The following is an 8,056-nucleotide window of genomic DNA, read 5'->3' as shown; positions in this document are numbered from 1 at the left end:
CTACAGAATCTTGTGGGCCTTTAGCTAGGCCGGCCCATTGTGGTCCGCAAAATCTTGTGGGCCTTTAGCTGGGCCGGCCCATTATGGTCTGCAAAATCGTGTGGGCCTTTAGCTGGGCCGGCCCATTATGGTCCGCTAAATTTTGTGGGCCTTTAGCTGGGCCGGCCCGTTATGGTTCGCTCAATTTTATGGGCCCTCGGTTGGGCCGGCCCATTTAAACTTTGTGGGCCAGTCCACGTGTCAACATATCATAGGCCCATCTCGACCGTTGGATGAGTGACACCTGTGCCAACGTGGAGCTGACGCGTGGATCCGTCAGCCAATGAGAATTTTACACGTGGAAAATCGGCATTGGTCGTGGCTGTTAACGGGTTATCGGATCCAAAATCCGACCTAATAGCTTAACGGCGTTCCGTTACGGTGGATACCACATGTCGGTCACCCTTGACGAAAGCGCTTCTGTGACGCGCGATTTATCATGATGGAAGTGGACACTTCCGTGATGATAATTTTGGCAATGTCATGGAACACTTCTATGACAGCACATGTATGACTATCTTGATTCTGTCATAAATTTGTCAAGGATGTACATGCATGATAGAAAACGTGACCTACTGTGACAAACACGTATCATCACGGAAGTGTATTTTTTTGTAGTGAGTGCAAGTTCTCTCAACAAGGATAACATAATTAGATCATATAACTATCCCTCAACATGCAACAAAGAGTCACTCAAAAGTCACTAACAGCGGAGAACAAACGAAGAAATTATTGTAGGGTACGAAACCACCTCAAAGTTATTCTTTCCGATCAATCCATTGGGCTATTCCTATAAGTGTCACAAAAGCCCTAGAGTTCGTAGTAAAATAACACCTTAAGACACAAATCAACCAAAACCCTAATGTCACCTAGATACTCCAATGTCACCTCAAGTATCCGCGGGTATGATTATACGATATGCATCACACAATCTCAGATTCATCTATTCAACCAACACAAAGAACTTCAAAGAGTGCCCCAAAGTTTCTACCGGAGAGCCAAGACAAAAACGTGTGCCAACCCCTATGCATAGATTCCCAAGGTCACGGAACCCGCAAGTTGATCACCAAAACATACATCAAGTGAATCAATAGAATACCCCATTGTCACCATGGGTATCCCACGCAAGACATACATCAGCTGTTCTCAAATCCTTAAAGACTCAATCCGATAAGATAACTTCAAAGGGAAAACTCAATCCATTACAAGAAGGTAGAGGGGGATAAACATCATAAGATCCAACTATAGTAATAAAGCTCACGGTACATCAAGATCGTGCCAAATCAAGAACACGCGAGAGAGAAAGATCAAACACATAGCTACTGGTACATACCCTCAGCCCCGAGGGTGAAATATTCCCTCCTCCTCATGGAGAGTGTCGGGATGATGAAGATGGCCACCGGTGATGGATCCCCCCTCCACAGGGTGCCGGAACAAGGTCCCGATTGGTTTTTGGTGGCTATAGAGGCTTGCGGCGTAGAACTCCCGATCTAGGTTATTTTCTGGAGGATTGGGGATTTATAGGAGAGGTTGGCGTCGAGAATAAGTCAGGAGGCCCCACGAGAAGTCCATGAGGCACAGGGGCGCGCCTTAGGGGGTGGGCGCGCCCTGCACCCTCATGGGGCCCACGGGCACCCCCTACGGTAACTCTTCGTTCTTGTATTTTTTATATTTTCCAGAAAAAAATCTCCATTGATTTTGAGCGCATTCCGAGAACTTTTATTTCTGCACAAAAAACAACACCACGGTAGTTCTGCTGAAAACAACATCTGTCTGGGTTAGTTGTAACCAAATCATGTAAAAAATATTATAAACATGGCATGAATACATCGAAAATTATAGATATGTTGGAGACGTATCATCATCCCAAGCTTAATTCCTGCTCGTCCTCGAGTAGGTGAATGATAAAAACAGAAATTTTGATGTGGAATGCTACCTAACATATTTATCAATGTAATCTTCTTTATTGTGGCAAGAATATTCATATCCATAAGATTCAAAACAAAAGTTTAATATTGACATAAAAACAGTAACACTTCAAGCATACGAACAAAGCAATCATGTCTTCTAAAAATAATATGGCCAAAGGAAGCTATTCCTACAAAATCATATAGTCTGGCTATGCTCTATCTTCATCACACAAAATATTTAAATCATGCACAACCCCGGTTTCGGCCAAGCAATTGTTTCGTACTTTTGATGTTCTCAAACTTTTTCAATCTTCACGTAATACATGAGCGTGAGCCATGGACATAACACTATAGGTGGAATAGAATGGTGGTTGTGGAGAAGACAAAGGGAGAAGATAGTCTCACATCAACTAGATGTATCAACGGGCTATGGAGATGCCCATCAATAGATATCAATGTGAGTGAGTAGGGATTGCCATGCAACGGATGCACTAGAGCTATAAGTATATGAAAGCTCAAAAAGAAACTAAGTGGGTGTGCATCCAACTTGCTTGCTCATGAAGACCTAGGGCATTCGAGGAAGCCCATCATTGGAATATACAAGCCAAATTCTATAATGAAAATTCTCACTAGTATATGAAAGTGACAACATAGGAGACTCTCTATCATGAAGATCATGGCTCTACTTTGAAGAACAAGTTGTGGTAAAAGGATAGTAGCATTGCCCCTTCTCTCTTTTTCTCTCATTTTTTGTTTTCTCTTTTTTTGGCCTCTTTTCTTATTTTTATTTTTCGTCCGGAGTTTCAACCCGACTTGTGGGGGAATCATAGTCTCCATCATCCTTTGCTCACTGGGACAATGATCTAATAATGATGATCATCACACTTTTATTTACTTACAACTCAAGAATTAGAACAAAATATGACTCTATATGAATGCCTCCGGCGGTGTACCGGGATGTGCAATGACTCAAGAGTGACATGTATGAAAGAATTATGAAATGTGGCTTTGCCACAAATACGATGTCAACTACATGATCATGCAAAGCAATATGGCAATGATGAAGCGTGTCATAATAAACGAAATGGTGGAAAGTTGCATGGCAATATATCTCGGAATGGCTATGGAAATGCCATAATAGGTAGGTATGGTGGCTGTCTTGAGGAAGGTATATGGTGGGTGTATGGTACCGGTGAAAGTTGCGCGACACAAGAGAGGCTAGCAATGGTGGAAGGGTGAGAATGCGTATAATCCATGGACTCAACATTAGTCATAAACAACTCATATACTTATTGCAAAAATCTACAAGTCATCAAAACAAAGTACTATGCGCATGCTCCTAGGGGAAGTGTTGGTAGGAATTAACCATCGTGCGATCCCGACCTCCACTCATAAGGAAGACAATCAATAAATACATCATGCTCCAACTTCATCACATAACGGTTCACCATACGTGCATGCTACAGGAATCACAAACTTTAACACAAGTATCTCTCAAATTCACAATTACTCCACTAGCATGACTCTAATATCACCATCTTCATATCTCAAAACAATCATAAAGAATCAAACTTCTCATAGTATTCAATGATCTTAATATGAAAGTTTTTATTATATCCCTCTTGGATGCCTATCATACTAGGACTAAATTTATAACCAAAGCAAATTACCATGCTATTTAAGACTCTTATAATAATATAAGTGAAGCATGAGAGTTCATCAATTTCTTCAAAATAAAACCACCGCCGTTCTCTAAAAAGATATAAGTGAAGCACTAGAGCAAATGACAAACTACTCCGAAAGATATAGGTGAAGATCAACGAGTACTCGAATAATCATGCAACTATGTGAAGACTCTCTAACATTTAAGAATTTCAGATATTGGTATTTTATTCAAACTGCAAGCAAAACAAAAGAAAATAAAATGTTGCTCCAAGCAAAACATATATCACGTGGTGAATAAAAATATAGCTCCAAGTAAGGTTACCGATGAACGAAGACGAAAGAGGGGATGCCTTCCGGGGCATCCCCAAGCTTAGGCTATTGGTTGTCCTTGAATATTACCTTGGGGTGTCTTGGGCATCCCCAAGCTTAGGCTCTGGCCACTCCTTATTCCATAGTCAATCGAATCTTTACCCAAAACTTGAAAGCTTCACAACACAAAACTCAAAAAAAACTCGTAAGCTCTGTTAGTATAAGGAAATAAAATCACCACTTTTGGTACTGTTGTGAACTCATTTTTATTTATATTGGTGTAATATCTACTGTATTCCAACTTCTCTATGGTTCATACCCTCCGATACTACTCATAGATTCATCAAAATAAGCAAGCAACACAAGGAAAACAGAATCTATCAAAAACAGAATAGTTTGTAGTAATCTGTAACTCTCGAATACTTATGTAACTCCAAAAATTCCGAAATAAATATTTAGATGTGAGGAATTTGTCTATTAATCTTCTGCGAAAATAATCAACTTAAAATCACTCTTCTGTGAAAAAATGACAGCTAATCTCATGAGCACAAAGTTTCTGTTTTTTACAGCAAGATCACATTAACTTTCACCCAAGTCTTCCGAAAGGTTCTACTTGGCACAAACACTAACTAAAACATAGAACCACATCTAACCAGAGGCTAGATAGATTATTTATTACTAAACAGGAGCAAAAGGCAAAGAACAAAAATAAAATTGGGTTGCCTCCCAACAAGCGCTAACGTTTAATGCCCTAGCTAGGCATGATGTTTTCAATGATGCTCACATAAAAGATAAGAATTGAAACATAAAGAGAGCATCATGAAGAATATGACTATCACATTTAAGTCTAACCCACTTGATATGCATAGGGATTTTGTGAGCAAACAATTTATGGGAACAAGAATCAACTAGCATAGGAAAGCAAAACTAGCATAACTTCAAGATTTTAAGCACATAGAGAGGAAACTTGATATTATTGCAATTCTTACAAGCATATATTCCTCCCTCATAATAATTTTCAGTAGCATCATGAATTAATTCAACAATATAACCATCACATAAAGCATTCTTTTCATGATCTACAAGCATAGAATTTTAATTACTCTCCACATAAGCAAATTTCTTCTCATGAATAGTAGTGGGAGCAAACTCAACAAAATAACTATAATGTGAGGAATAATCCAATTGAAAATTAAAATCAAGATGACAAGTTTCATGGTTATCATTGCTCTTTATAGCATACATGTCATCACAATAATCATCATAGATAGCAACTTTGTTCTCATAATCAATTGGAACCTCTTCCGAAATAGTGGATTCATCACTAAATAAAGTCATGACCTCTCTGAAACCACTTTCATCAACATAATCATCATAAAAAGGAGGCATGCTATCATCATAATAAATTTGCTCATCAAAACTTGAGGGACTAAAAATATCATCTTCATCAAACATAGCATCCCCAAGCTTGTGGCTTTGCATATCATTAGCATCATGGATATTCAAAGAATTCATACTAACAACATTGAAGTCATGCTCATCATTCAAATATTTAGTGCCAAACATTTTAATGCGTTCTTCTTCTAACACTTGAGCACAATTTTCCTTTCCATCATTTTCGCGAAAGATATTAAAAAGATGAAGCATATGAGGCAACCTCAATTCCATATTTTTGTATTTTTCTTTTATAGACTAAACTAGTGATAAAACAAGAAATAAGAAGATTCTATTGCAAGATCTAAAGATATACCTTCAAGCAATAACCTCCCCGGCAACGGCGCCAGAAAAGAGCTTGATGTCTACTACATAACCTTCTTCTTGTAGACGTTGTTGGGCCTCCAAGTGCAGAGGTTTGTAGGACAGTAGCAAATTTCCCTCAAGTGGATGACCTAAGGTTTATCAATCCATGGGAGGCGTAGGATGAAGATGGTCTCTCTCAAACAACCCTGCAACCAAATAGCAAAGAGTCTCTTGTGTCCCCAACACACCCAATACAATGGTAAATTGTATAGGTGCACTAGTTCGGCGAAGAGCTGGTGATACAAGTGCAATATGGATGGTAGATATAGGGTTTTGTAATCTGAAAATGTAAAAACAGCAAGGTAACTAATGATAAAAGTGAGCACAAACGGTATTGCGCAAACCTTTAGTACCGGTTCGTGGCACAAACCGGTACTAAAGGTCTAACCTTTAGTACCGGTTCGTGCCACGAACCTGTACTAAAGGGGTCTAACCTATAGTACCGGTTCGTGCCACGAACCGGTACTAAAGGTCCCATTTTCAAACTCTACCCCCCCCCCCCTTGGATCGCCTTTTCAGTTTAAAAAAAAATAAAAGAGAATAATGGAAATGTCAAAAAAATAAAAGAAAATAAGTTTCTCATGTGATATGTGGTCTAGTTGTTGGGAAAATTTGCAAATGTGAATTTTGACTTTATTTGCAAAATCTCTCTGAAATTTGTAAAAATGGGCATAACTTTTGCATACTAACTCGGATGAAAAAGTTTTTTATATGAAAAATCATCTACTCGAAAAGTTACATCCGAATTTAACGGGGGAACCCCGTTAAACATTTGCAAAATCCTCAAAAACCTAATAGAAAAAAAGTTACGGGGCTTTTAAGATCTAGAGTGGAAAAAATTGAAAAATATTCAAACAGTGGGCAAACTGTGGTCAAACAATGGTCAAACTAATTATTCAAGAATATTAGTGTTACTAAATAATTATTTCAATTTTTTGAATTTTGGTCAAATCTGGTCAAACTATGGTCAAACTGTGGTCAAACTATGGTCAAACTTATTCAAGAAATATTAGCGTTACTAAATAATTACTGTTTTTTTAGAATAATAGTTTCAAACTCAAACGGTGAAATGTGTGACTTCATGCTCAAGCTAAACTCCTGAGGGTTAATAGGATTGACATCTTACTATTGTCAGGAAAACAACAAGTGCAGACTCGGAAATGAAGGAGAATAGAACCTGAAAGTTAAGCGTGCTCGGGCTAGAGTAGTGAGAGGGATGGGTGACCGGTCGAGAAGTTAGATGATTTGGAATGAGTGATCCACGCTTGAGCAGTTAAGAGAGGTGATTAGAGACTAAATCATCAAATAATTCAGAAAAATTAAAAATAAAAAAAATCAAAAAAAATTTCCAAAAAATTCAAAAAAAAACCTTTAGTACCGGTTGGTAACACCAACCGGTACTAAAGGTCCCCCGTACCAGGGCGCGAGCTCACGCCACGTGGTGGCACTTTAGCGCCGGTTCGTGCCGAACCGGTACTAAAGGGGGGGGCCTTTCGTGCCGAAATGTTAGTGCCGGTTCCATAACCGGCACTAAACGCCCTTACAAACCGGTACTAATGGCCCGTTTTCTACTAGTGTGCATTGCTTTGAAACAAGGCCTAGGTTTCATACTTTCACTAGTGCAAGTTTTCTCAACAAGGATAACATAATTAGATCATATAACTATCCCTCAACATGCAACAAAGAGTCACTCCAAAGTCACTAATAGCGGAGAACAAACGAAGAGATTATTGTAGGGTACGAAACCACCTCAAAGTTATTCTCTTCGATCAATCCATTGGGCTATTCATATAAGTGTCACAAACAGCCCTAGAGTTCGTAGTAAAATAATACCTTAAGAAACAAATAAACCAAATCCCTAATGTCACCTAGATACTCCAATGTCACCTCAAGTATCCGCAGGTATGATTATACGATATGCATCACACAATCTCATATTCATCTATTCAAACAACACAAAGAACTTCAAAGGGTGCCCCAAAGTTTCTACCGGAGAGTCAAGACGAAAACGTGTGCCAACCCCTATGCATAGATTCCCAAGGTCATGGAACCCGCAAATTGATCACCAAAACATACATCAAGTGAATCAATAGAATACCCCATTGTCAGCACGAGTATCCCATGCAACACATACATCAAGTGTTTTCAAATCCTTAAAGACTCAATCCGATAAGATAACTTCAAAGGGAAAACTCAATCCATTACAAGAAGGTAGAGGGGGAGAAACATCATAAGATCCAACTATGGTAGCAAAGCTCGCGATACATCAAGATCGTGCCAAATCAAGAACACGAGAGAGAGAGAGAGATCAAACACATAGCTACTGGTACATA

The sequence above is a fragment of the Triticum urartu genome, chromosome 2A (assembly GCF_056163025.1).
Source record: "Triticum urartu cultivar PI428250 chromosome 2A, HENAU_Tu73, whole genome shotgun sequence".
NCBI classification, from domain to species: Eukaryota; Viridiplantae; Streptophyta; class Magnoliopsida; order Poales; family Poaceae; genus Triticum; species Triticum urartu.
The sequence above is the reverse complement of the archived record's forward strand: the minus strand, read 5'-3'. Positions refer to the sequence as shown.